General features: G+C 37.3%; 2 long non-coding RNA genes across 2 annotated transcripts in view; one reads left to right on the top strand and one right to left on the bottom strand.

Annotated features, from left to right (window-relative positions):
• LOC140503046 (uncharacterized) overlaps nucleotides 1–9,786 on the bottom strand; it is a 31,133-nt gene extending 21,347 nt beyond the window's left edge. The window contains exon 1 of the long non-coding RNA XR_011966689.1: nucleotides 9,732–9,786. This is a non-coding gene — a long non-coding RNA (uncharacterized lncRNA). The remainder of the gene's footprint in view (nucleotides 1–9,731) is intronic.
• Nucleotides 9,787–12,842: 3,056 nt separating this feature from the next.
• LOC140503045 (uncharacterized) lies at nucleotides 12,843–25,815 on the top strand. The gene is made up of 4 exons (XR_011966688.1): nucleotides 12,843–12,922; nucleotides 13,017–13,136; nucleotides 24,432–24,477; nucleotides 24,599–25,815. It is a non-coding gene; the product is annotated as an uncharacterized lncRNA (long non-coding RNA).
• The last annotated feature ends 1,193 nt before the right edge of the window (nucleotides 25,816–27,008 follow it).

Raw genomic sequence — 27,008 nt, 5'->3', positions numbered from 1 at the left:
TCTTGTGTATTCCTGATTGTATTTCCACAATACTTGAATTGTTTCTTTCTAGCTACTTGCAATATTTTCTCCTTGACCAGAGAACTCTGGAATTTGGCCACAATGTTCCTAGGAGTTTCTCTTTTTGGATCTCTTTCAGGCGGTGATTGATGGATTCCTTGAATACTTATTTTGCCCTCTGGTTCTAGAATCTCAGGGCAGTTTTCCTTGATAATTTCATGAAAGATGATGTCTAGGCTCTTTTTCTGATCATGGCTTTCAGGTAGTCCCATAATTTTTAATTTGTCTCTCCTGGATCTATTTTCCAGGTCAGTTGTTTTTCCAATGAGATATTTCACATTATCTTCCACTTTTTCATTCTTTTGGTTTTGTTTTGTGATTTCTTGGTTTCTCATAAAGTCATTAGCCTCCATCTGTTCCACTCTAATTTTGAAAGAACTATTTTCTTCATTGAGCTTTTGAACCTCTGTTTCCATTTGGCTAATTCTGCTTTTGAAAGCATTCTTCTCCTCATTGGCTTTTTGAACCTCTTTTGCCAATTGAGTTAGCCTATTTTTCAAGGTGTTATTTTCTTCAGCATTTTTTTGGGTCTCCTTTAGCAAGGTGTTGACCTGCTTTTTATACTTTTCTTGCATCTCTCTCATTTCTCTTCTCAATTTTTCCTCGACCTCTCTAACTTGATTTTCAAAATCCTTTTTGAGCTCTTCCATGGCCTGAGCCCATTGAATATTTATTCTGGATGTTTGGGATACAGAAGCCTTGAATTTTATGCCTTTCCCTGATGGTAACCATTGTTCTTCCTCATCTGAAAGGATGGGAGGAGTATCTGTTCACCAAGAAAGTAACTTTCTATGGTCTTATTTTTTTTCCCTTTTCTGGGCATTTTCCCAGCCAGTGACTTGACTTCTGAGTGTCCTCTCCACACCCACCTCGCCTCCAGATCAGCCCAGCCAGCGCTTGGGGTCTGAGATTCAAATGCTGCTTCCCAGCCTCAGGGCTTTTGGCAGGAGCAGGGCTGCTATTCAGAGTGAGATTAAGTTCAGCTGCTCAGGTCGGGGCAGGGCCCTCACTCGGGGCTCAGTTCCCTCAGGGGGTTTAGTCAGAGACCTTCAACAATGGATCTGAGCTCCTCCCTGCTTTGGGAGCCCCTGTCTGTTGCTGCCTCTGCTGCTGCCTCCCAAGGGGGCCTGAATTGTGGGGACATCCTGCTCCCCTCTCAGGGAGGCAAAAAGACCCTCTCACTGACCTTTAGTACCCGTGGGTGGAGGGACCTTCGTGGCTGCTGGAGATTCTGTCCCTGAAGCCTGCTTGGATCTGCTCCTCTTGGTGCCACATGGCCAAGACAGGGCTGGGCTCTGCTCCGGGTCTGGTGCGCAATGGATCTTTGGTGTCAGTTTTTCAGGTCTCTCTGGAACAGAAATCTCCTCCACTCCATTGTTCTGTGGCTTCCACTGCTCTAGAATTTATTGGGAGTTCTTCTTTACAGGTATTTTATGAGCTGTGGGTTCGGAGATAGCATATGTGTATCTTTCTACTCCACCATCTTGGCTCCTCCCTCAAATCTCTGACTTTCATTGGAGGCATAGATCTATCCCAGTATTCCTCTCCATTGGCCTGTCATTGTGGCCTACTCCCAATCTCCCTCTTACCTCTAACATAGCCCAGTCTTTCATTGTCTGTTATCTCCAAATTGGTCCTAGCCACTTTCCACCCTTAATTCCATCTAGACCCCTTCTCTGTTCCCATAGTCTTCTGTATAGGGGCAGCTACGTGGTGCAATGGATAGAGCACCAGTGCAGGAGTCAGGAGGACCTGAGTTCAAGTCTCACCTCAGACACTCAACACTCACTAGCTTGTGTGACTTTGGGCAAGTCACTTAACCCCAATACCCTCATTCTGGGTCATCTCCAGTCATCTGGTCATTGGATTCAGATGGCTCTGGAGAAGAAGTGAGGCTGGTGACCTGCACAGCCCTCCATCACTCAAAACAAAACCAAGTGCAAGTCATGTCATTATTTCTCTGATGACATGTTCTTCTTCAGCAACAAAGGATGAACACACAATTAATCTTCTGTATAAAGGATCCATTTTGCTTTCTATTAAAGTGCTCAGATTCCTTAAAAGTCTAGCCAATGGTTCAGATTCAGTTTGGCGGTATTACAGATTTTTAGAATCATGCTCACTCTAACTGGTGTTCTAATAAACCTTTTCTTTGACTAGAAGAAGGCTTGGGTCAGATTCATAGGAGGTAGGACCAGCAAGTCACTTGTCCTTGAATTTTGGGGTCCTAGAACTCCTAAACCTCAACAAAAGTACTCAGCTCATTCTCTTCAGGAAAAAGCCTCACATCTATTTTGAAATTCTCATTGTACAATAGTCCTTTCCTTTTTCTTTATCCCATGTATAAAACACTTCCACTCTCTAACATTCTCCCAAGGGTCATCTCCCTCTTTCCATGTCAGATTCCTTTTTTTTTCCCCACTGACAACTTATTTTTGTTTCCTTTAGAAACTTTTCATTTTCCCTAACAACCCAAAGTGTATAGAAGCATTCTCTAAATCTCTTAACTTTCTCCTCCAACAGACAGCTTGGCCTACATTTGGAACACAGAAGTTACTAAAATAATGGCATGTTCTAATACAAGTTACTAATTAATTTATCATCTAAATCATAGTGGTTGAGATTTTCGGCTTAGTTTTACTACAACTGGGTGGGCGCAACCATAAGCGCCTGCTTAAAACATATGTGACCAATTATGTATCAATTCTTAAAAAATTGACAACCCCACTCAACTTCCTTTCGACCCACTTCAGTCTTGTACCATCCTCCTATTCATTTTACCAACCTGACTCACCCACCAATCTACTTTACCAAAGAGAATGTCAGTCTTGCTGATATTCTGGAAAGAATATCAAAGAAAATATTCTTCGCTTTCTTTTTTATGGAAAGGAAGCTAGCCTACTCTTTGAACACAGATAACAGTTATTTGGCTGAGGCTAAAGATTAAATATCATTCACTTTGTGAAGATCACAATAAATTCTTCCTGTCCTCCATATTTGGTGAAAACCAGAGCACTAATCCTTAGTTCTTTGCCATCTTATTGAGCTAACTTCAGTGACTAATTACCTATTGGACAAAGCTAGTAGCCTCTGGGGTGGGGAGTAGGGGCTAAGTAGCTGAGACTCCTGAGAAATCTATGTATTTAGAACAATCTCCCAAGGCTTGCTTGTTCAGCTATCTTGGATTTCCAATTAGAGGTTTCCTGCCAAACACCCAAAGCCAAGGGCAGCTGTTCATAGCTACTATTGAAAAGGGTGAATTTAGCTGAATACAGTTTCAAGTCACCTCTTCCTTCTCTTCTGTATAACCAAACAGCTTTCACAAGCTTCCTCTTGTCTAAATAATTCCCCAGCTTCACTTGAGTCCTTGAGTCATAACAAAAGGGCCTTAATTACATATGCTGTTTTTATTTTTTTCTTGTCTATTAATCATTTATTAAGCTAAGTAGAACAGGGTAAAAGACTTCACAATGATAAATATTTGTGGCATTTGCCTTTTCACAATTAAGTGGTATTTCATTACTTTAAATGTTATCATAGAATTAGAAAAATGTGTAGCTTCTAAGATGACCTTCTGTCAGCCTGAGCTTAATCAAGTGAAAACGGACTTGACCAGATTAGATACTCTAACAGGGTGGGGAATGTACAGCTTGAGGCCATGTGTGTGGCCTTCTAGGTCCTTGGGTGTGGCCTTTTGACCAAGTTCAAGTTTTACAGAAAAAATCCTTTTATTAAGGGGATTTGCTCCATGAAGTTTGGATTCAGTCAAAGGGCCATACTTGAAGACGTAGAGGGCCACATATGGCCTTAAGACTGCAAGTTCTCCACCCCTGTCTAACAGTTCATGAGCATGCCCTTTTTTATTTTGAAATTCATTTGCTGCTTTTTATCAAGGGAATTTTTTGATTATGTGCTTGAGTAGAAACAAATGTTAATACAGGCTTTTGTGTCTCTTCATCTGTACAATGACTTTTATGAAAAATTGAGTTCCATGTTCAAAATCAAATTGTGCACATTTGTTATAGAGAACGAGAGCAGTTGTCAACAGAAATTCACTTGACAAAGTAAATTTGCGAATTATCAAGTTCACAAAGTATGAAATTTTGTTCTTATAGACTGAAAAAACTTTAATTTATAGATTTTTTTCAGGCAGGAATATTAGATAAACAGTATATCATGGAAAAATACTATATTATGGTTCTGCTGCTCTAAACATGAATAACTAGACCAAATGAGGAGGGGATAGAAGTTCTGACCTGTGAATATAGCGTTTGGAAAAATCCAAATAATTCCTACAGTATAGGTTGGAAGTGTTGAGAAAGATTGTGAGGGGTTAGGAGTGGCAGCTGGAGTGATCATTGGCAGAATCAATTGATCATCAACATTTATTAAGTGCCTACTAGGGATACAAAAAGAGACAAAAGAGCATGAAGTAAAAATGGATTGTTCCATAGTGGAGTATGGGAGATCACTTTCTGATGGAAAAAGAATAATACCCAATACCTGTCTATGTCTGCCCCTAGGAATAGTGAGGTTGTAACTAACCTAGAAAAAAAGTTAACTTATCCCTCATCCTGAAATAGGAAAAGAAGAAATTCTCTGAGAAATAAGAAAGGGGACAAAAGGTTTAAACACAGTTCCTCTTCAGAGCATGGTGCCAATAAGCAAAGCGAGAATGGAAGCTGGGACAAGAGGCAGCTGACACAGTTATTTGGTCAATTACCACCCTCCATAGCCAAAGAAAGTTAGATCAGGGACATGAGGGACATGGCAGTTGGTGTCCAGTTTACACTGAACAGTCTCTGGACCTCTGTGCTGCCACAGCATCAGGGGTAGTATAAGGTTCTGAGGACAGCATCATTAACCATCTGTGTGACCTTGGGCCATATCTACCCTGGACTTCATTTTTCTCTTCTGCAAAATGAGGCAGTTAAACTGAATCACCCCTGAAGTCTCTTCCAGTTCTACGCCAAGGAGTCTATTTTCCTACTGAGCTTTGACTTCTGAATTTACCAGACAGTGATTTGACTGTTCCCCTTGGGAGAGATCATATGTTATAATAATGATATAATAAGCTTAGAGCTTTTCTTTGCTCTTTAAAGTTTGTTTTCATTTTTGTTTAATTAGTACTGGATGCCAGCGTAAGATAAATTTTAATCCTTCATAGAAGCTCCTGATTTGAATGCCTTTCATTACTATGAAGGAGTTGAAAAAAAGGGCATTAATGGGCATGGCATGGAGAAAGGGATAAAAATGCAAAGTCTCTATCAGGATTGTTGAGATTCTGTCACAGATGGGGGCTCTAGAGCTAAATGAAAAAGAATCTTATTGGATTTTTATTCCATAGCTTGCCAAAGTAGAGTAAAAACTGAATCCACGGTTTTCTCTAGATTGAAGCCTTAACTGAACCATGAGAAAACACATTTAAGTGCTAGAAGGAGAGGAGCTGAATAGGAAGCTGCAGTTGCTTCCATTAGAAGCAGAAGCTTTGATCAATTTTGCTTTTGAATCACTTTCACCCATAAGGTTAAATCCACTCCTGAGGAGAGGGCGGAGTGGAGACACTGCAGAAAGGAAAGTCATATCCACAGGAAAGGATGGAACTGGAATTTTCTTTTGCCAGAAGGAAATTATCTCTAATGCTTTGCTACAAAGGGATTATAGTTTCTCCATCCATGAAATTGCTGGTGCTCATTAATGACTGAGGTACCATAGGGGTGGTAACCATTTTGACCCCTTTCTTAAAGAGAGTAAATATATTCCTAACCCCCTTTAAGACTCTCAAAGAATTTATCATGAAAATGACTGAAAAAGTAAAATTTGCTTTCAATGAAGATGCCTGTAGCATTTGTAAAATTCATACTTGGAAGACAATGGTACTTGTGACTATATGTCCAGATCACCTTTTACGCTGAACTGAATCACATGACATCTTGGAAGCAATATAGATATACTGACCAAAGAGTCTCAAGTTGCGTACCAGGGAGGAGTTGCAAATAGATTCCATCCATTTATAACTATCCTCTGTTCTCTAGCAAGACCCACAATCTTAGATTGTACACCTTTAAAGATGTTTCATGTGGATGTTCTTAAGTCATCTTGGCAATGACCCTATGAATAACCTCGCCTTGAATCATGAGGGAATAAAGTTTTCCCAGTTTATCTTTAAAAGTTTGTCAGTTACTACCCATATATCGCCTGAATTTTCAACTGACAAGACAGATGTCTTTCACCATCATGTACCTAAGTGGCCACTAGGGGTGCCAGACAATGAAAACAAGGGTGCAAATAAGGGGAGCCAACAGCCACATTACCTTCTTTCACTTATGAAATTAAATTCTGAAGAAAAACTTTCCAAATCTAAATAGCCTATTAAATTAAAACAATAATTGCACATAAAACATATTTAACATTGTCTCATTAGATAAATTCAGTGTATGGGTTTTTTAAGCTAAATAAGAGGTTATTACAGAGGGCAGGAAAGAAAATGTGCAGCTAGGTGGCACAATGATAGAATGCCCAGCTTGGAGTCAAGAACTCATCTTTCTGAGTTCAAATCTGGCCTCAGATACTTAGCTGTGTGACCCTGAGCAAGTCACTTGATCTTGTTTGCCTCCATTTCTTCATCTATAAAATAAGGTAGAGAAAGAAATGGCAAATCACTTCAGTATCTTTGCCAAGAAAACCTCAAATGGGGCCACAAAAAGTCAGATATGACTGAACAGTGACAACAGCAACAAAAACAAAAGATTTAAAAAATCCAAGCAAGACTAACTATTCTTTCAGAGGTGAAGTATGACCATTAATGCTTATCTGAATTCAGACAATCCAATGTATCTATGATCTCATCTGTGTGGATATGCCCTTAAATCATCTAATCTGATAAGTGCAAGGACTTTCAGTGAGATCTACTATGAATTCTAAGGAAGCTGTACTTGTAATCACATGTTCAAGGCTGTCTTTCCTGACACTCCAGTAGTTTGTGTGTCAGTATTTTTCAAAGTAAAGAATGATTCTGAGGAAATATTGAGGAAATAAAAAGAGGGAGATTTTTGAGGACTGCTGTGTTAAAAAGCAATGTTGATCATAATTCTTCCATGCCTGTCCTGCCAATGCAATTATTGCCTACCAGCTCTCATAAATATACTGAGCCTTATCTACCCAAAGTTCTAGAGGCCCTATAAAAAGGGAAATTGAATAGAGATAATAAAACTAACTGCCTCCTTTTAATTTTATCTGTAATTTTCACTAAATAAAGGTTAAAATTGAAAAGGAATTCTTCTCCTTGACTCTATATTCTTATTTGATGATAAGGCAATGAAACATATAGCTAAGGTAAAGGGATAATTCCATTCAGGCAGTCTATCTTCATCAGAACAGGAAAATTTCAAAAGAACAAATGGAAATGACTAGAAATCTCCAGATCAGGAATTTTCTCTTGTGTCTGCTTGAATACCTTCTACTATTCACCACCAGATGGCAATGTTTCCATTTTCTAGTTTCTGGCACATGCAAGTAGCTGAAGCAGGTTCTTTGCAATGACATAAAAGCTTCAGAACCAATATTGACAATGGACACAGATGCTTGGATCAGAAAACGCAATCTAGGCTTAGTTTTGTGACTTAAATGGTTGTCAGTACCATTTGTTTTTAATATTGTGTTTACACGCTTATGAAAACATGCATATGAAAAGTCCTTGGTTTCATCTTGGTGGTCCTGTCAGCAGTTCTACAAGGCTACTATCTCCTGTTGTAATATCAGTTGTGGCATGAAAAGCATAAAAAGAAGAGAAAGGAAAATGAAATCATTAAATTAATTAATCAATTACATCAAATAAAGGTAGAGTGAATGGTTCTGAAAAACTCATTAAATGGAATCTAATATAAAGGGAATGCATACTTGGTAAAGTACACAGGACCCTAACAGTGCCCCACAATTCCTTTTCAAAATATCTTCTATTTATTTAAGAACCACTCAGGACAATGTCTTTTCTTGATGTAGGAGATAAAGTTGTGAAGTACTTGGAAACTCAGAATTATTTTACTTTGAAGTCAGGGAGTAGAGGTGGGAGCAATTGGGGTAAAAGTGGGTAAACCATGGTTTTGTAGGTTTATATCCAGAAACTATTTGTGTTTCCTTTCTTGATCTTTCCTTTAATCCTTTCTCTACTCATTCTCTATTTATGTGGTATTCCTTCTTTTTTGTCTTATTGTAGTATTTTCAATGTATAAGCCTGCTTCCATTGCTTAGCTAGCAGGGATGGAGATTTCAATGGACTTGACATTTCATGACAAACCCTGGCAACCAGGCAAACTACTGAAAGTCACTGAGTTTAGTTGCCTCGTTTGTCAGATGGACATTATGGTATTAGACTCACCTCAGACATTTGTTGTGAGACTAAATGATATCATATATATGAAAGTGTTTTGAAAGTACTAACTAGCCTTTCCCCCCAAAAAATCAAACTGGTACATGTTGGAGATGTGCTCGCTGACCTTCTGTCAGAGATTGCTGAGTTGTTGTCTTTGAAATATAGGAATAAGAGAAGTGTCACAGGAATGGAGATAAGCATTTGTCCAATTTTCAAAACAAAGAAGAAAATAGATTCTGAAAACAACAGGCTGGAAACTGTCTAGAATGTTTTTTTAAGTATGGTTTGTAAGCTATATGAAAGCAATAGGAACAAGATTAAGAGCTGTCATTGGCTCAGGAGCAGGTCATATGAAACTAACTTCATTCATTTTGGGACAAGATTATGGGAAATGTGAAAGATATAAAAAACCTACACTTTATAAAGTCTGAAGGCATAGGACACCTAGATTTTAGTAATGTATTTGAAAATATGTATTTTACTTTATCATTGTGGACAAGAGAGAAGGGAGATTAAATTTACAATTACAGGGATTAGAACTGATTAAATCAATCCAAGAACATTGATTAAATGGTTGAATATCAATCTGTAGGGTGGTCTCGAAGGAAGTGCTATGTTCCATCCAGCATTTTAAATAAATTTTAAAACAAAAAAGAAAGATGAATTATTTATCAAATTGCAAACCAAATAAAGTAGGGAGGAGCAAGCAATATTTTAAATAATCAAATCATCAACAATAATTTTAAAAAAATTTCAAGAGATTTAAAAAAAGTAGGCTGAAGGTAACATAATAAAATTTGATGGGTAAATCTAAAATTCTTCACTTGGAATAAAAAAAATCAACAGAACAAATGTAAGATGGAGACATGTCTAGAAAATAGTTTATGTGGAAAAAAATCATGGCAGAAATTATAAGAACTTAGAAATTCATAGAAATTCAAGTTTCATGTGAGTCAAAAATATGATATAGAAAACAAGAAAAATCACTGTGATCTTGAGCTACATGGATATAAATGTAGTGTCTAGACCATTAGATTGGATAGTCTCACTATGTTCTGGTCATGCCACATGGGCAATGTTGTATCTTCTTCTAGTACCAAAGATACATTTAAAGTTGGGCAACCAAGATGATGAGAGAACTCAAAACCATGCCCTATTCATATTTATTCAATGAAGTAGGGATTTAATCTAGAGAAGACACAGGAAGGAAAATGGAATCATAGCCCTAGAACTGGAAGAGACTTTAAAGGCCATTTAATTTCACCCTCTTATTTTACAGATGAAGAAATTGATACCCTACCTTGGGAAGAGAAGACTGATGTGACTTGACCAAAGACACACATGTCATAATCATCAGAAGTGGAATTTTAACACAGAACCTTTGACTGTAGAGCTCATGCTCCTTCTATTACATCATGATATGGATTCCCTTGATAAGAAAGACATCACTTGATAAGATTGCTATCTTAAATCTGAATAGGATTACATAATTTGTATTGGATGTATATAATTTTATTGTATAGTGGAAAAATACTGGATTTGTAATAAGGCATGGGTGGAGCACATGTGAATGGAGTGTAATCTCTAGTTTCAGAAAGTCAACTCTGGGCTTTCAAAACTTACAGAGCCATTTTTAGGAAGACTGTTGGCACAGAGCCTAGATTAGGAGATGTGGGAACTTAGACAAGTCTCTTTCAGTAGAATCCAACTTATTTCTCTTAAACTCTCTGGGACTCAATTGCCTCATTTGTAAAATTGGGGGAGGAGGAATGGTACTACATAACTTCTGATGCTATGAAATCCTATGATTAAACTTACTCTTTTTGGCCACTAGGGACAGAACTAAGACCAGAGTGTAAGTAACAAAGAAGAAAACAACTCACAAAATAAAACAATTTCCTAACAATCAGGAGTTATTGAAGATAGAATGGACATTCTAAAAGGTAATGATTTCTTATTATTGGAGGTATTTAGCTATAGGCTATTTCTTGTCATGGTTATTGTAGAGAGAATCCATCTTTTGACTAAATAACTGCCTAGGTGCCTTCCAGCTCCAACACTCTGATGAATCTGACAATTGGAAGGTTTTATGATAGTCATTTTTGTTCACAGTTTGCTTGTTCCCAAAATGGAATCATCGATAAGCTTCTAATGTCTCATTCTAACAGATCTTATGACCTCCTTTCTCTCCCCAGAGTCCACCCTTCATGTTGCTCTCTTTATGCATAGATCTGGTCGTGTTGATTCTCTCCTCAGAACTCCTCAGTTGAATACATATGCCAAATGGAATAAAGTCCAAACTTTTTTGCTAACATTTAGGACTTTACAAAAGTTGATACCACTCTACCTTTTAATTTTTAGTTCATATTGCTTCCACTCTTGCACTCTATGTTCCCACCAAAATGGACTATTTTTTAACTTCTTAACATGCTTTTTTTTTTGCTTTTCCTCTTTTATGTCTCTCTTTAAGAGCATCGCTATGCCTATAATGTCCTCCTCCTGCTTCATGTGGTGAATTTCTAAATGTATTTTAAAAATCAAATCAAATGCCACCTCCTCCATTAATTTATTTTATCCCAACCATCAACACTGCTGGTAATAAACTTCCCCTTTGGACTTAATGTAGTGCTTTTTAGTACCTCTCTAATGTACTTACATAGAATATTATCATTATGTTACCTTATAAGTGCACCTTAAATATTATCTTTTCTATATTTTATTTCATAAAAATTTTATATCTCATAACTTACCTTACATGTGTCTCCCTATATAAGATAATATAAGCATATATAGCAATTTTCCCCTTAGTAACTTCCTTTAACTGTGTAAAATATTATATATTGTAGTTATTTTACCTTATAATTATATTTGAAATATTATCTTATTTCATACATAAAATTCCATGTATTACAGCTGTTATCTTATAGAAATAAGTCTTCACACCTTATTGTAACCATGTAGGATATTATGTATTGAAGTTACATTACCTTTCAAAGTAAATCTTAAATATCATCTCTTCTCTATTTTATTTCATATGGAACATTCTATGTATTATGGCTGATATCTTATAGAAATTTGTGCCTTAATCTCTTATTATAATTATGTAGGATATTATGTGTTATGTCATGTTATCTTATAAAGTGTATCTTAAATATCATCTTATCTCTTCTACTTCTTATTTCATATATGACATTCTACATATTATGGCTATTTGTTTACGTTTATTCTACGTATCATAGCTGTGTTTTAACACTTTATTATAGCTTTGTAGTTTCACATCTTTCCTGTGTCCCAACAGGGTGCTCCCCACTTAGTTGGCAGAATGAATGGCTTTCCTCAGCAAGGATCATTAATTTGTTGCTTAGATTTTGTTTTCTGTGTGACCCAGGAATTGCTCTTCTGAAGTATATATACTGTAATGCAGCTTTAGCATTTAGCCACCACATATTGGCTCCTTCATCATCATAGGGTTAGGAATTCTCTCCCAGTGGCCAGACAAAGTTTCTGAGTATTTGCTTTTCAGTCTCTGCATTGACCTACTGTGCCCTGATGATGGCACTGTAAGTATTGGAAGCCCAAGGCTATATTTCTAAAAGCAGAGATTGCTACTCCATCCAAGTTTCTGAACACTTCATATTTTTATATTAAATGCAGTGCGCTGGCTGCACAGCTCCCAGAAGCCAAATACAGGCTGCTCTCATCCTGGTGCCATAATGGACAAAGGGTCATATTTTATCACATTCATCAGATTTTCATCAGGTCTGCAGTCAGCAAAATAATGCAAAGCTAGCTGCTTCAAAGGAATGACCTGCAAATCAAGATGCTCCCTCCCTCCCTCCCTTCCTCCCTTCCTTCCCTTCCTCATCTCAGCCCATTGTTGGCAGCAGGACATACAGATAAAAACCTGCAGTTGTTTGCCAGCTCTACTGCTCCTTTCTGGTATAATGTGTTGTGGTTTGCACACCTTAAAGTTAGTATATGTTGTACAGATTGCCAAGTATAAAAATATAATGCACTCACATACAAAACCATCAAGTAACCACATAATCACTTTATTCCTGGAAGTCTAACCTCCACAGACTGGTGGTCTTCAATAAGAACCTTTTAGCACCTTTAATTAATCAGGTCCAACACACATGCATGTATGTGTATATATATATATACAATCTATATGTACACATAAACACACATATATACCTATGTATATGTGCACAAATATGTAATATATATTTGTAGAAAAACCTCTTTGTGGCCAATGCATTTCTAAGAACCATAATTATGTTCCTGGCAGCCTTCTTCAATACCATCTCCCCGGAAGATATAAACATGGATAGTAGGCATTGGTTTCCTTTCTTACTTGTTTGCCTAAAGGATTTGCATTTTCCTTTTCTTCTTTTTGCTTTATATTGCCAGGACCTGGCACAGTTGCTGGCATGAAGCAGGTGCTTAATAAATACTTGCTGATTGATGAATTGATTGATTGCTCCTCAGGTCAGTGTAATTTCCATGTATTCTCTCTATCTAAAAAATAAATATAAAGGACTTACCAAACCACACATTTCCATTGCATTTCTGTTCTTTGCAGAGATGAGGAGGAGAACCTTAACTCCTATTTTGCACTGGCAGTCATTTCTCCATCCCTAAGGGTTTCCTCCATATGATGAATTTCAGCAGACAGAGCAATTCATGAAGGAAATCTACTGAGGTATGGAGGGGTTATGATCTGCAGGGGTGGAGGGAGTACCCACACTGATGAAATCACAGACCCCTGAAGTATTAAAGTGAGTCATTTCTCCATCGCATTTTATTTCATCTCAACTACACTCAATATCACCATGCTTTCAGAGCATACTTTCACTACCATTGCTTTTGGAAAGAGTTTGTCTTGCCAAGCAATTGACTAGGTGTTAGGGGCTTGAGGTCTGTGTTAGTGCCAGCTAGACTCTGACTGCTGCAGTGCATTCCATAATGTCTGGTTTGTAGTTCTTAAATCTCCTGAGATCATATGTATGATATGCCTGTGATTTAAGAAGTTTTACATTGCAAATGTTAGCCTTTCGAACGAATTAATATTGTTTGCTGGGAAATGGAGACAACAAATACACCTCTGTATACATAATTATAGCCTCAATATGGCATTGCAGAGAGAGAACAGGTCTTTAAGCCAGGAAGACCTGGGTTCAACTCCCACTTTTGTCTGACACATACAGGCTACGAGACTCTGGGCAAGTCACTTAACCTCCTAATGTTCTAGGAATCTCTTTTTCTTTTCTTTTTTTTTGGAGGCAGTGACATAGTAAGTGTCTGAGGCAGGATTTAAACTGAGTTCCTCCTGACTCTAAGGCTGGTATTTTTTCCACTGTTCCACCTAGCTGCTTTATAGGCAACTCTTGAAAATTTAAGTTACAGAGAAGATGCTTACCTGCATTGGTAGAAGGAGTTCACTTTGCCAATAAAAGTATATATATCATCCCTATTCCTTTTGTTGTCCTGTATTGATTATTTAAATCTCCTTTCTCCCTAACATTGGGAAGCTAGGTTGTTGACACAGTGGAGAACATGTCAAGCCTGGAGTCAGGAAGTCTCCTCTTCTTGAGTTCAAATCTAGCCTCAGATACTTACTAGCTGCATGACCCTAGGCAAGTCATTTAACTCTGTTTGCCTCAGTTTCCTCCTCTGTAAAATGAGTCAGAGAAGAAAATGGAAAACTATTCCAATATTTCTGCCAACAAAGCCCCAAATGAGGTCATGAAGAATCAGGCAGGACAACAAATGGCTGAACAACATCTCCCTAATATTGGGAACTAGTTTACTTTTCCTTTCCCAGGATTCTCTGTCCTGTCCAGCTATCTGAAGTATCCTCTTCACCTATGGCCCCTACAATCTCTAGTTTCTGTCAAAATTCAGTTCCAGAGATCCATGGGGAGGAGGGAGGTGGAGCCAAGATGGCAGAGAAGAAGGATGGACTTCTAGAACCTCCTCCCCCATAGCCCATAAAATACCTGGAAAAATAACTCTAAACGAATTCTAGAGCAGCAGAAACCACAAAACAACAGAGTGAAAGAGATTTCCAGCCCAAGAGAGCCTGGAAGGCTGACAGGAAGGGTTAATCACACCAGGTGCAGAGTGAAGCACAGCCCAGCCTTGGCCTCATAATGCCACAGGAACAGACCCAGAACCAGCTTCAGGGTACCACTGGCAGCAGCAGCAGCAGTTCCCAGATTGTTCAACCCACAAATGTCAAAGACAGTTTCAAAGGTCAGCAAGAAAGCTCTTTCACCTGGGTGAGAAAGGAATGTGGTCTAGCCCTCCAGCAGCAGCCACTGCAGTGGCAGCATCCGTTTTTGCAGCCTTCTGCTTAAAGACGCTGGGGGAATTGAGCAGCTGATCTAGATCTCAGTCCTGAGTGGTAGCCCTGGAGTGAGGAAGAGCACTGACTGGTGTGGTTGAGCTGGTGGAGGCTCTGAAGAGGGAATTCTACTCACAGATCCTGGGCAGAAAAGCTTGCAGTACTTCCCAGACCAGAGCACAGGACAGGAGAGAAGTAAACTCCTCTTCCTTGATTATGTTGCCTTGAAGGAACTGAGGACTTACAAGTCCCCAGAGTATACCCTCCTCTTGACAAAAGATTTAAAAGTCAAGTAACTGGCTGGGGAAATGCCCAAAAAAGGTGAAAAAATAAGGCTATAGCAGGCCACTTTCTTGGTGAAAAGGTATTTTCTTCCATCTTTTCAGATTAGGAGGAACAATTTAGGTCTTCAAAGGAAGACCGAAAAGTCAATGAAACTGCATATAAAACCTCAAAAAATAAATATACAATGGTCTGAGGTCATGGAAGAGCTCAAAGAAGATTTTGAAAATCAAGTAAGAGAAGTGGAGGAAAAATTGGGAAGAGAAATGAGAGTGATGCAAGAAAATCATGAAAAGCAACTCAACAGCTTACTAAAGGAGACTAAAAAAAATGCTGAAAAAATTAACATCTTTAAAAGTTAACTCAAATGGCAAAAGAGGCCCAAAAAAACCAATGAGGAGAAGAATGTTTTAAAAAATAGAATTAACCAAACAGAAAAGGAGTTTCAAAATCTCACTGAAGAAAATAGTTTTTAAAAATTAGAATGGAGCAGATAGAAGCTGATGACTTTATGAGAAACCAAGAAATTACAAAACAAAACCAAAAGAATGAAAAAATTGAAGAAAATGTGAAATATCTCATTGGAAAAATAATTATCTGGGAAAATAGACCCAGTAGAGACAATTGAAAAATTATGGGACTACCTGAAAGCCATGATCAAAAAAAAAAAAGAACTTAGACATCATCTCTCATGAAATTATCAGGGACAGCTGCCCTGATATTCTAGAACCAGAGGGTAAAATAAAAATTGAAAGAATCCACTGATTACCTCCTGAAAGAGAGCTGAAAAGAAAAACTTCTAGGAATACTGCAGTCAAATTCCAGAGTTTTCAGGTCAAGGAGAAAATACTGCGAGCAGCTAGAAAGAAACAATTCGAGTATTGTGGAAATACAATCAGGATAACACAAGATCTAGCAGCTTCTACATTAAGGGGTCATTAAGGGCTTGTAATATGATATTCCAGAAGTCATAGGAACTAGAATTAAACCCAAGAATCACCTACTCAGCAAAACTGAGTATAATACTTTAGGGGAGAAAATGGTCATTCAATGAAGTTGAGGACTTTCAAACATTCTTGTTGAAAAGACCAGAGCAGAGTAGAAAATTTGACTTTCAAAGTCAAAAATCAAGAGGAGCATGAAAAGGTAAACAGGAAAGAGAAACTATAAGGGACTTGCTAAAGCTGAACTGTTTATATTCCTACATGGAAAGATAATATTTGTAACTCTTGAAACTTTTCTCAGTATTTGGGTTCTTGGAGGGATTATATACCTATATACATAGATAGAGGGCCCAGGGTGAGGTGAGTAGTAAGGAATGTTATCTAAAAAAATAATTGAGTGAGAGAGGAATATATTGGGAAGAGAAAGGGAAAAATGGAATGGGGCAAATTATCTCTTATAAAAGAGACAAGAAAAAGCTTTTTCAATAGAGGGGAAATGGGAGGAGGTGAGAGGGGGAAAGTGAAGCTTGCTCTCATTACATTTGGCTCAAGGAGAGAATAACGTGAACATTCAATTTCATATGAAAATTTATCTTACACTACAGAAAAGTAGGGGAGATGAGGATAAGTGGGGTGGGGGGATGATAGAAGGGAGGGCAAATGGGAGGAGGGAGTAATTAGAAGTAAACACTTTTGGGGAGGGACAAAGTCAAAAGAGAGAGAATAGAATAAATGGGGGGCAGGATAGGATGGAGGGAAATACAGTTAATCTTATACAACATGACTATTATAGAAATTTTTTGGAAAACTACACATATATAGCCTATACTGAATTGCTTGCCTTCTCAGTGGGGATGGGTAGGAAGGGAGGAAGGGAGAAAAGTTAGAACTCAAAGTATTAGAAGCAAATGTTGAGAATTATTTTCACATGCAACTGGGAAATAAGAAATACAGATAATGAGGTATAGAAATCTATCTTGCCCTATAAGAAAAGAGAGAAGATGGGGATAACAGAAGGGAGGGGTGTGACAGAAGGGAGGGCAGACTGGCGGAAGGGGTAATCAGAATGTACAGCACTTTGGGGTGGGGAAAGGGGAGACATAGGGAGAAAATTTGGAACTCAGAATATTTTGAAAATGAGTGTTGAAAACTAAAAATAAATAAATAAACAAAAAAAAAAGAGAACTGAGGGGAGGGGAGAGAAATAAAATTCAGTTCTAGTACCACCTTCTAAATAAAGCTTTTCCTGCTTCCCCAACTATTACTTCCTCCCTCCCTCCCCTTTTCAAAAAATAAATAAGTAACTTTGCATTTTTAGAGACTTTAATAGGTATGTGTTGTCTCTCACAGTAGACTTTCTTTGAAGAGTAGGAGAATTTCACTCTTATCTTTGTGTCCCGAGCACCTAGTACATAGTAGGTATTTAACAAATGCTCATTCATTACTGACTGGCTCTCATGGAGATCATTGCACCCAAAACCTTGGTTGACATTCACATGTAGAAATCTCAAAAGTCATACCTCCTTAAATCATAGGTTCTATTATTTGTTCATCAAAACCATTTTTAGCAATGGTCAGACTAATCAGAAATAACAGAGAAGTATCCTAAGGAGTTCATATGTAATGGCTTATTCTCCTGCCTTGGTAATTATGTAATTTGCTGCCTGGCCCTAGTTTGCCTTATACCCCTAATCTACTGAGATTTCTCCCCATTTTTCAAAGAGTATGATAATGTTGATTTTAGTCCCAATTAGGTAGCTTTTTATGGCACCCTAGTTCCTGGTTTTATAGACAACAGGTTTCTACATTGTGAGAATATTCTAATTCAATGACTGCCATCCTATTTAGCCAAGAATCCCCAGAAAATGGAAATCAGAAACATCCCTGGCTTGTATTAAAGATGAGATGTTTTATATATAAGAAGGAAAAGCTAGGGAACTACTTTAGTGTTATCTAACTTCTGGGGTGCTATTCCCAGTCTTTGGTGCTGGTACCTGGCCTGCCTAGGTAAGTGATGCCCCTCTGCTGATCTGGGTTTCTAAGCTTCTATATAATACAATAGTTCCATACTCTCTTCAGCCTTCACAAGATCTATATTGGTTGCAAAGAATTAACACAAATTCTATATATGATCTGTGTTTCTTCCTTGAGTAGTTAGTTTATCATAAGATCACTCATTTAAAGTAGAATAAATGTAAGAAAGAAATGGACACAGGAATCTGATCAATTTCTCTTTTCAATTACTTCCCTTGAACCTCAAATTAACCTTAAGTCTTTTGGCAAAGGTAGTAGGGTCCTAAAAATAGAACCTCTTTTCAATTTTATCACCAAGGCTTTCTAGGATCATTTTATTTCTAAGATATGAATTCTATCTGTGAGACATATCTGTTTGCTGTTTACCATGTGGCCAGGCACATTAGAATTAACAATGAATAATCTATAGATTCCTACGTGTTTGTTGGAAAGCTCCAAATATATGGAACCTCTTAGAAGAGAGAGAAAGGAGAGGGAGAGAGGAAGGGGGGGCGGAGAGAGAGACAGAGACAGAGACAGACAGAGAAAGACAGAGACAGAGACAGAGAGAGAGACAGAGAGAGAGACAGAGAGAGGGACAGAGAGAGAGAGAGAGAGAGAGAGAGAGAGAGAGAGAGGAGAGAGAGAGAATAGCTCAGGGTCCAGAAGCCTTATTCTCCTGAGTTCAAATCTGGCTTCAAACACTTACTAGCTGTGTGTCTAAAGGGCAAGTCTCCATTTGCCTTAGTTTCCTCATTTATACAACGAGTTGGAGGAAATGGAAATGGAAAACCATTCCAATATTTTTGCCAGGAAAACTTTAAATGGGGTCACAAAGAGTCAGACTCAGATGACTTACTAACAACAATACAAAAGTATTGTTAGTAATAACAAATTGCAACAAACCACGTAAAAGAACAAATGTTTTCTATAAGTAAGATATTCCCTAGATTTGAAGTCAGATTCCTTTCAGATAAGACCTCATTGTTGTATGTCTAATATGTGTGAGCCATAGAAAGAATGAAATCTACCAATCACACAGATAATTGCCCCCCCCTCCAAAATCAACAGCCTGACAAATTTGCCTTTCCTTGCTCACATTTACCAACGTCAACTGTCTTTCTTCTTTTTATGATAACTCAGTTTCTCAACTCCCTTTTATCATTAGACTGAGATGACACAAAGAATTAAAAGTAGAAAATGTTACAACAGCACAGGCCCTCATGGAAAAATAAATAAAAAAGTTTTTACTGACAGTTCTTTATATGGTATTTCTTTTAAATCCATTTGCTTTATGTATTGGACATATGCAAATTTACCTGAACACGGAAATTAATGATGTAAGTGGTACTTTTTTTAATAATAATTTCACAAATTTATGCCAGATAGTTGTGTGGTTCAGTGTCAAAATGGATTTTTTTTTTGTTCCTTGGGAGATTCTGAAGTTTTGCATAGCATTAAATTAGGGTAGTTGTACAGTTAAAAAGAAATAAGAATGAAAGAACAGTAACTACAAACCTATGTGCCTCCTTTCTCATCTCTATAAAATCTTTACAAGAATCATATATATATATATATATATATATATATATATATATACATATATATATACATATATATGTATACACACATACATACACACACATATGGAAGATATCACTGATAAAAAATGTGAAAAGGAAAAAACGAAAAGATGGAGAGAGGACCTCAAAATCATTTCCTACTTTTTATATATCTTCACAGTCATGAAATTGATGAGTAGAAATGGAAAATATAAGATCCTGCAATGGTCATTGTCTAAAAATACTATAGAGGTTATATTTACTGTGAGTTAACTTTCATCTCACATTCATTACCATTTGCGAACATTTTTACAGGTCCCAAAATTGACTAAAGAATTTTATCAAGCATCATGACTGAGGCCTTCTCTCTTCCTCGTTGTTCCCAATGGACAAATGACTTAGTTTCTGAGGAAATACTTAATTGAGTACAATATTTGTACACACCCACTGACAACTTACTTCCTGTACAGTAATTGGGCTCTTCTGCTAATATGAAATGCCTCTCATTCTGATTCCTTCAATGTCATAAAAGTGACCAGTAGAAGGCTCCCTATGAGAACAGTATGAAGGTTTTAGCCTACGGTCACTGTGTAATGTCAAGGAACGTTTGTGATTCTGGCATCCTTTCTAGAATTGTCAATAACTTGCCACAAAATCACCTATTTAGACAGCACTTGCACAGGAGTCTGAGCGCCTCTCTTGCCTCCAATAAATAAACCAAATGCCATAAAATAGTTGTCCCCATGTGACTGCTGAGCAATTACAAAGGGAACTTAATGTTATTCCATCTGGATCTGGTCATTACACCATTTCATCTGAAAGGTAGAAATGCACCTTTTTATTTTTAGGGGAAGATGAAAAAGAGCTTGATAATCTAACCAAACATGATAACATCAAGTCAATGACTCATACCTATTGGGTCATGATTATTGGACTAATATTAAAGCCAAATGACAAGGTAAGGTTTTGTGAACATTCTAAGTGCTTTTCAAAACAGTCATCACTCATTAGAGATCATTCTGAATGCAGAGATTTCGAATTGTTATTGACCTTGAAACTATCAAATGTTTCATGGAACCCCTGCTTTATAGAATTCTACAGTCTAGGCATCTAGCTAATACAAGCCTTCAAATATTTCATGACAGCTAAGGTGTTCAGGTAGCCATCATACAGTTAGGTGACACATTGGATAGAGTTTTGGATTTGGAGTCAGGAAGATTTCAGTTCAAATCTTGTCTCAGATACCATGACACTAGACAAATCACTGTCTCTCTCAGCCTCAGTTTACATAGTTGTAAAATGAGGATAACTATAGCACCTACTTTCCAGACTTGTAAGGATCAACTGAGATAAAATGTAAACCTCAGATGTTTGAGCGAAAAAAATACATAATAGGAAACTAGTATTTTTCTTTAATTGTTGCCTGATTAACTAAATGATATATGTGTTCATCTGGCATAAAATAACTTACATGTAATCTATAGTGTAACTATTTTGAGAACAAAGTCACCTGGGGTATTCCATTTCTGCTGTGCTTTTCTTCTACAAAAGACAAGCATTGCTGAATATTTTCATCATTTCACAGGGAACTGGTGTTTCCAAATTAGGCTTCTCAGCATGAGTATGCTTACTGTAATGTCAAAGATGTCTATTTGGACTCCTCTGATGATGAAGGACTTATTACCTAAGACTCATGTATAGCAGGATCTTGCACCTAGTAGACACTTTAAATATGAGATGAGACACAGTTGTATCTTGGCACTAATTGGCTAATTGACCTTAGGCAAACCATTACACCTCCTGTGGTTGGGGTAGATTTTTAAGGTCCTTTCTAAAGCGAATATTTTGCAACTTTATAATTGATTGACTAAATCTTTAATCATGGGATTTCAGGAATTATAAAATATTGCCAGGGAAGATATTGCAGGGAAACAGAAACTTCACAACATGCCACAAATCATATCAACAAGCATCTTCATTGATATTCTCTAACATTTTTAAGATCAGATTGTCATTTGGTAAAGAAATAAAGATTCTCCCCCTTCATTTTAGCAATTAATATAGGTTAGGTTTGAATTCTATTTCGAAACAATGATTTTATATATCTCCTTGTTTCCCTTCCCTCTTGGCACCTCAGTATAAACTCCTTTCCCATCCAACAAGCAAATTTATTAAGTATCTTCTCTATGCAAGAAACTGTTATACTCCTTAAGGATTCAAAGATAAAATGATTAGCAGTACATGCTTCAAAGATGGAATTGTAGGATGAGGTACTTATGTTCTACTGAGTGTAAAACTGGTACCTGAAACAACCAGGACCCTGGACCTATACTGATTTTGAAGAAATGGAAAAATGAGGAGTTTAGATAGAAGATCAGTATGAGTATTTTTACCAAGATATCAAAGGTAAACTTCTTATACTATTGGGCATTGTCTCAAAAGTTATAACAAGTTCTAGCAAGGAATTTTTATGGAATAAAATTCTGAAAAATAATTTTGATAGTTAAGTGGAAGATGCATCAAAGAAGGAAGAGGCAGGTACAGCAATCTGAAAGTTACTGAATTAGTTTTAGTCCTCACAAAAGGTGATGAGGATCTAAGTAGGATGGTAGCTACGTGAGTAAAGAAGAGGTACATAACAAAGATGTTGAAAATAAATTAATAACAATATTTGACAACAGATTAGATTTGTGGGATGAGGAGAAGTCAAGGATGACAAAAAGATCATGACAAAAAGGGAGGATAGTAAGTATCTTTGTTAATCACATGTAAGTAGTAAGTGGCAAAGTCAGAGTTTGAACTCAGGTCCTCTGCCTCTGAAATCAACATTCCTCCTTATACCATACTTTCTGTACCCTGAAATACTTGTTTGGGGAGATTACAAGGTACAGCTTATATATTCATACGGCAAAATTTGATTACTTTACACACACACACACACACACACACACACACGCACACACGGAGACACACACGCACACATACACACACATCACTTTTGTAAGGTCAAGAATTTATCTTAAAGAATTTATCTTCAAATTTATTATTTGAAAGGTCATTGAAAAAAATTGGCAGCCTACAGTTGGCTCATTAATTTTATCAAGTCATATTGACTCAGGTGAGTTAGTACAATTTCATTTTTGGAAGAGGATTAATCGTATAGTTTATATGTAATTGTTCAAATTATGGTGAACAATCATAATATTTTGCCAAAGCAAAATTTTACAACCTCCCTCAATGGTACCATATAGGTTGTAAAGTATCACTATCAAAATTCTAATTAATGTGCTACTATACATATATATATATATATATATCTGGAATATATCTCCTATAACTTTAGTCATCTCCAGAGTCTTTAAGAAAATAATTAAGATTCTAGTTATACCATCATACATTCCTGTTAGATACACTGCAGTGTGTATACATTGAAAAGAGAGAATTTGTTGTTGTTTAGTCATTTTTCAGTCATGTTTGACATCGTGACCTCCCCTTTGGAAGTTATCTTGGCAAAGACCCTGAAGTGGTTTGCCATTTCTCTTCTCTAGCTCCTTTGACAGATGAGGAATTGTAGCAAATAAAGTTAAGTGACTTGCCCAGGTTCACATGGCTAGTAAATGTCTGAGGCCAGGTTTGAACTCAGGAAGATGATTCTTCCTGACTCCGGGCCCAGCACTCTTCACTGTGCCACCTATTATGCCATGGTTGTCATGCACCATCCAAAGAGCTGTGTCAACAACCACAAAGGAAGAAACAATCTTTACTGGAAAGAAATTTATATTCTAATGAAGGAAGATAAGTAGATAAAGAAATGTAGAAAAAATACAAAGAATTTAAAAAAATACTTAAGTATAAGGTAATTTGAGAGAAAGGGCATTAATAGTCGAGGGGATCACAAAAGGTTTAAATCTTCTACAGAAGATACTATTTGGCTGTATCTTGATGGAAGAGAAAAATGCTATGAGTAACAGAGAAGGTGAATTGAAGGCATGGAAGACAGCCATTGCAGAGGCAAGGAGATGGAAAGTAATAGCTGGGAGACTATGTATAAGGAACAGGAAGAAAGTCAGTGTGGCTGAATCTCCGATTGTGAGAGGGAGAATCTGCAAAAATAGGGCGAGACCAGGTTGTGAGGGGCTTTAAAAGCTAAATAGAGTTTATCCTTCAACCCAGAGGCAATAGGGGACCCCCAGAGTTTGCTGAGCAATGAAGTGAAAGGGCCAGATCTCTACTTAAGGAACATCATTTTGGCCATAGCCATTCAAAAAGAGGGAAGAAAGCCATTGCAATAGACCAGATTAGAGAGGAGGAGGGCCTGAACCAAGATGATAGCTCTATAAGTAAAGAGAATGGACTACATCCAGATGCTGTGGCAATTAAAAAGACAGGAAGATTTGACAAGAGGTTGCATATATGGGGCAAGGGAGACTCAGGAGTTGAGGATAATGTCAGATTATGAACCTAAATGACTGGGAGGATGGTGATGCCTTGGGCAGAAATAAAATATATTAGGAGATACATGGATTTTTGGGGAAAACAATAAATTCTATCTTGGACATGTTGAGTTTTAGATGTCTGGGACATCCAGTTTGAGATGTTCAATAAATAATTGGTATTAAAGCTCAGAGACTGGATATATAGATCCAATAATCATTGGCATAGAGATGATAATTAAATCCATTGAAACTGATACAGTATCCAAGAGAAAGTATGTAGAGAGAAGAAAAAGTGCTCTAGGACAAAGCCTTGGGGAATACTTACCTAGGTCCAGTCTTGGATATATGTATTACTCTAAGGATGAAGGAGTAAAGGAATATTCTAATTGTGTTCTCTTCTGTTTTACTGTCTAGTGTTAATACAAAAAATGGCATTGAAAAATCAGTCCACTATGGCAAGGTACTATCTTCATCACTTCACAAAATCTCTTTGAAGGTAACTGTATCAATTAGCTTTAAATATCCTTTCCTAAATAACAAATATGAATTTCATTGTTGGTTTTTCTTTGTACTGAAATTAGGTCACTACCAGCTGGGGAAACTTCATTGCCTCATGGAGAAAGCCTAGCTCTGCAAACAAGTTAGATCCTGAACAACTACATCCAAAGAGTCAGGTTCACCCAGAAACTGATTTTTTAGCCCTTAAAAGTTACTTTGTGTGATAGAGATGCTTCTGAAAATTGGAGGGGAAATTGGGTTTTTATCAGCCAAAGCACGTTCTATATGTAAAGGAATCTTATGGTGAGCCTTCCCTTTTCACATCTGAGTCATTCATCCTAAGGTAAGCACAGCGAGTGGAACTGGATTTTTGGAAACTATGAACCCCATGCTTATTTCCTTTCTTCCTCCAAGGACCTCATTCCATGGAAGCTTCAGACTCCCCCAGAGAATTTTATAGTCATATGAGATCCACACCCCATCCTATTTGGAGAGCAAATGCTATTTGGTAAAGAATTTAATCAGATGGAGGCTCCTGTATCATGTTTTTAAATTGGTCATGGTCCAGAGACACTGGTCTTCTTGCTGTTTCTTACACCACCCCCATCTCTGAACTCTGTCTCTTTTGTGTTAGCTGTCCGCCATGCTTGTAATGCTGACCCTCCATGTACCTCCTGACTTCTCGGACTAAAATCTCAACTTTTGCAGGAAGATTTTCCCACTTCCATAATTATTGGTGCCTTTGCTTTGAGATTACCTTGTATGTGCTTAAGTTGTTTTTGTATTTCCTCCTCCCTTAGAATGTGATCTTGAGAGCAGAGCTGGATTGGTTTTATCCTTTCTTTTTATCTCCACCATAGTTCCTGGAATATAATAAGCTTTGTTGTTGTTCAGTCATCCAGTCATTTCTGAATCATGACCCCATGGACCATCCATGGGGTTTTCTTAGCAAAGATGCTGGAGCAGTTTTCCATTTCCTTCTCCAATCTTAGTCAGGGCTTAAGTGACTTGCTCAGAGTCACACAGCTAGTGTCTGTGGTCATGTCTGAATTCGGATCTTCCTGACTCCAGGCCCAGTGATAAAGCCACTGAATTACCTAACTGTTCCATAGTAAACTTTAAGCCTTAATAAATGCTTGTGGATTGATTGATTGATTGATTCAAGTTGGGGTAACTAATGATGCTTTTCTGCTCATTTGTTGAAAATATTTCCCTCACAGTCCAGGTGAGAACCAAAGGATATTTAATACCATTGCTTTTTTGTCCTTAATGGAGAAAATAGCTATTCACAAAGGGTGAATAAACTCCACTCCACTCCCTAGAGGCCAGATTCAATTCAAATTCTAATCATTTTGATTAGGTACTAAACCCAGCAAATTAAGTTCTCCCATTCTCTTCTTAGGGAGCTTATTGACTAAAGGATGCCTACTGAGGCATCAGTTTGGGGAGAGGACACATATTTAAATATTGTAGGTATTTGTGGGATTTAGCAGCAAAAGCTGGTTGTAATAATACAAATTTTAAAATCAGCCATGTGTATAGAAGCATGTAAAAAGATGCCTGGTAAAAGCAGAAAGTGCTATTTCAAACCAAAATAACAAATTAAAAAGCCTTCACAGTTTGACTCCTTATTAGATAAGAACACTTGGGAAGGGAAGATAATAATGAGAAAAAGAATGAAAAAGACAGTGAAAAGGATGAAGGAGAAAGGAAGTGTACTATAGAGAGGGCTGTCCTCAAGGTCATAAAGACCTGGGTTCTAGTTCCACTCAGACACATAGCTGTGTGACTCTGGGCAAGTCACTTGATCTCCCTATGTCTCTATGCTCTAGGCAGTTTTCTGAAATGAGAAATTGCTAGGCAGGCACAGATTCCTCATAAGGAATTTTTTATAAAATGAAATCACAGGTCTAACAAAAAATAAAATGTATTTGTGCACCAAATTCCTGAAAATCAGCATAACTAAATCTATCTACTATCATTCTGAGATAGAGGGAAAGTCTGCAGTCCAATACTGAAGGAAAATAGCAAATCCCAAACTGCATTATTAACATGCAACCCCTACCCTAAAAAGAATGAAATTTTGAGAGCAGGGTGAGAGATTTTCTTTAATGAGGTCAAACTACTTTGTCACGAGATTATAGCCCTTTGCTTTAACACTGACAACAGGAATTTATCTCAGCTAAAAATAGTTGAAATGGTTGCACCTTAAAATACTGAGAATGGATTATGGGCTCCTACACCTTACAAGATTCAAGAATTTTTTGAAAATCTTAATCAGATATTGCTCTTCTGCTCTGTGAGCTGTATTACAGTTCGTTAAATCAGGAGCAGCTGAAGATAACAGGGTGATATCTGCTTTGCTCAGTGTGTTAAATGATCATAATTAAGTCTTAGAGTCCCATGCATGCTATGTAATGGAGAATACTGCTTATTTGTAGCTTAGGACTGATGACTTTGCTTGGTGTCTTAGTGTCCATAATTAGATGTGAT

Source organism: Notamacropus eugenii, chromosome 5 (genome assembly GCF_028372415.1).
Source record: "Notamacropus eugenii isolate mMacEug1 chromosome 5, mMacEug1.pri_v2, whole genome shotgun sequence".
Classification (NCBI taxonomy): domain Eukaryota; kingdom Metazoa; phylum Chordata; class Mammalia; order Diprotodontia; family Macropodidae; genus Notamacropus; species Notamacropus eugenii.
Note: the sequence above shows the minus strand (reverse complement) of the source record. Positions and strands in the feature narration are given on the sequence as shown.